Source organism: Perkinsus marinus (genome assembly GCF_000006405.1).
Source record: "Perkinsus marinus ATCC 50983 genomic scaffold scf_1104296953336, whole genome shotgun sequence".
Lineage (NCBI taxonomy): Eukaryota > Perkinsozoa > Perkinsida > Perkinsidae > Perkinsus > Perkinsus marinus.
This window is the reverse complement of record NW_003208496.1, coordinates 5,195-9,130: the sequence shown is the minus strand read 5'-3', so window position 1 is coordinate 9,130 and position 3,936 is coordinate 5,195.

The following is a 3,936-nucleotide window of genomic DNA, read 5'->3' as shown; positions in this document are numbered from 1 at the left end:
CTCCTAGTTGGACTTCTTTGCTGCCGAACGGGTCTATAACTCCATCCTGCAGGTATTTCAGTCTTTCCTTGATTCTCCTCAGCCTTCCAGCCCTAACATTGGCAATGCGCAATAGCAAAGGGCAACAGCTGACATCAATATTAGCCTTGAGCTGCTTCTCCATAATATCAGCCCGATGATCGATGCCGAGCTTACCGACGATCTCGATGCAAGGCTGATAGTAAAGAATAGGCATGATAAGTAGTCAATAGTGTTTTATACATACCATAACAAGGTAGCTGAAGAAGCCCAACTGTGAGCGTGGTAAATTGACTGCATCTCTGTCACAGAGTGGTGATATTGGAACTATAAGATAAGGAATATTGCTGATACACAGGCTAAGTGTGTGGGCGATACCGTTGAGTTCCTTCTCCTGATCTCCCTGTTTGAAGAACTCCTCCGTCAGTCGAAGGGACAGTTCATAATGCTGTTCCCATGGTAGACAGGTATGGCCAATATCAGCTGCCTACAACCACGAAGTACTCACCCAGTGCTATACGAAGTAGTTCACTTTGATGCAGGCTTTAAGGATAAGTAGGCGTTCAGCAAAATTCATAGGATCTTCAACCGCAACCCTGAGTAGAAGGATGAGTGGTAGTTCTATGTCACAATGGAAGGAACATCTGCAGGATCAGCAGTACAGGTCTAATACCTAAACTCTGAATCTCGCAGAACCAGCCGAAAGTCCGTTAGTAAAGCAAAATGTTTAGCCATATCTGTTGCAAGGATGAGCTCGATAACCAAAGACCTGAAGACTGCCCAGTCGGGCGGAGAGGGGGGACCTGCTAGTCAGACTAACAGGACCAACCTGAAGCGCTTCCGCTCTTCTCGGGTGAAGTTTTCTAGTATGTTACACTCTGGGAAGTCTACCATAAGTTCGAACGTTGTGGCCACATGAAACTGCTCTAGAACTGATCTATCATTATATCTACCGAGAACGGCACAAACTTGTCCGAAGTGAGACGTAACCATGAGATGGTACCTCAGAGCTAGGCGGTCGTTTGTTTCCACATAGAATCCGTTATTCTTACCACTGTGACCAACATCATGGCATATACAGGCCACCAAGAAGGCTGTATGATCCAAGGCACTCACTGGCATCCCTGTTGCGTGGAGGAGGTATTCTCCATGTGATGTGACCTGCGTTTAAGAGTAGCTGCTGATGAGGATGACGCGCTGCCTACGCTACCTGGGCTGCATGCAATTGATTATGGTACTCGACCTCAGTGTAGATGTCCGCTATTCGAGTCACAAAACGCCTGAGTATATCCCGCTCTATTTTGAGGGCGTCAAAAATTAGTACAGGTACCAACTAACAAGAGTTCGTTGTCAACGATGTCTGATTGATACCGTTGTATAACCTGGCTGCCTATCAATGGTAGAACAGGCATGTTGGGTAGATGGATCTCTTGCAGCTCGATAAGGTTCAAGTTGAAATCACTTCCAACAGCCTAATCACAACGACTCTCTGGTGACTATAGACAAAAGGAATATATCCTGTGCCTGTTCTCTCATTATTCTCGAAAATAGGCGTAAGGTAGAAAACATGAGGGAAAATGTCCCCAATAATCCGCAACCTCCTGCGGCCTAATGGGGCTGCTCTATGTTTACACTGTGTAAGTTACACAGAGTCTATCGGTATCATACCGGCGGGATGTCACGAGCCTTGCTCCATGACAGCGGCAAATGACAGCATTCTTCGATGTGCGCCGTGAGCAATGCCCACCGTCCCGGCGCGTTAGACGCACACACAAGCGAGTGGATTTCTATTTTTCTTTCCAACCGAGTATGAAATGAGAAAGAACGGAACTACGAGCCAGCTTTCTGGCAAAGAGCAAGCAGGGTTTGGTTGTTGCACTCACTAATAGCACGACGACCCACCTGGAGCATCTCACAAGCCTCTGGAGGTATGTGTCCCACATAGGTGGGGGGTGTAGGGTTTAGTGTGACTGAGGGAAAATCAACTACTATAATACATCCTCACCATGACCACACCATTCAAAAAACTATTGACCAAGTGGCGCCACTAATGCTGAGGATTCCAAAAAGGCCAGCAAGGAAAGTGATGGGTTTGAATAAAGAGCATCATGTTAGAGGTTAAGGCCCTCAGTTCAGCGAAACGCTTCAGATAGGGATTTCAATTTCGCGAATGCGGACACCAATTCTGGAGGAGAATCTTGACATGGCACCTTGCCTGTCCTCGTCTGACGCCAACCGCTGAGCTCATTTCCCTACTACACCATTTCCCGGTCTATTCCAAGAATGGTCACTTGTTCATATGTTGCCGTTTCAATTTCTGATGATCGATACTTTCCGCTGCCGTTTCACACTTTTCCATTTCAATTTCATCAGACTTGGCCGAAGAGCCTCCACGAGCGACCTGTAGCTCGGGCAACACGATGTAGTCTACATCCTGTTGTGTGACCAAGGTGGAGGACTCGCAAATGGAGGATATTCAAACAGGTGCGTGGGCGAGTGAAGACTGTTCACAATGTTTCTCATTACTGTCACATATTGTGACACGTGTGAGTCACATGTGGCACAACTGGCCTCGTATTCAATGGGCGCACCACCAGTTATTCATAACAAACAGGTTGATTTATCTGGCTCCGAAGTCGACTTGGAGAAGATTGAAATTGAAATAGAAGAATGTGAAACGGAAGCGGGAAAAATCGATCAACAGAAACTGAAATGGCAATATACTCATCCTATCATAGGATGAACAGAAGCATACGCATGAAGGATTCACCATGATTGGACAGCCTACCTTTGGCGCCCGTCATCAACGTCCACTCTTGCTCGAGCTCATTAGGGGTTGAGTCCTGGTTAAGTATCTTCGGTAAAGTCCCACTGATAGGGAGGGTGAATGCGCATAATCCTACGTGATTAATATATTCTATGAAGTCGCGTCGAGCTTCTTGACGTTCTTCAGTACTGCTCTCGTCATCTTCAAATACCTCCCAAAGGAACGTGCAATGACAATGAGTTCCATCATTCAATGACGATCATTAACGGCTCATCAATACTCACCACTCTATCGAAGTTCGTCCTTCTCGAAAGTATTTTGACTGAATCCCTAATGCGTGAGGTAGCCTGATAGACTCACCTCCAGCACATTCAAGGTAGTAATTACACGCACCCATAATATCTGCTCGGTGTATTCGGTACTTCTAACTGAGATATTTGATACAATGTTATCAACATCCGATAATTCCTGGGTCATCGAAGCAGATAGTTCATTCACTTGTGAGCCTCGACCTGATATTGACACGTTCTACTACGTTAAGCACACGGCTACTTCCGTAGTCTTCAAGAAGCTTTAGTGCTGCTTCAATATCGGTGAATGCCTTCTCATAAGTGGTTGTAAGTCCAATTCTAGCAGTATTCATATCTCTAACTGTGTACTCGAGCAGCTGGAGTATCAAGTCCGCGGTACCACTGATAAAAGTGACGTTACCTTAGAATTACGAGCCTCGATGTTGGAGGCAATGAAATGCTGACGGGTAACTTTTTCCAAGTTCATTTTCCCTGACGAAATAGAACAGCGGTTACCATCCCTGAGTGACGGTCCCCCTCTACTAAGTTATATGCACTACCAGACATAACCATGCAGACCAGGATGAGCAGCATAATGAAGTGAGGAAGTTGGTTTTCTCCGTTCGGTCCCCCGAGTATCAGGCTAGTACCACCATATCTGAAATGTCTCATCTCACTGAAAGATGCCATAACATTATCATGATGACTGACGATAGGCAGATAGTGACAGCTAGTGGTAACAATAACCTTGCACGAGTTGGAGTCAGAATACAGAGGTATCTACAGTTAACAGTGAGAGGCTATTGTGATAATGATGAGGTAGAGTGAGAGCTGTACGTAAGGATTCCATGTAGTAGGAGA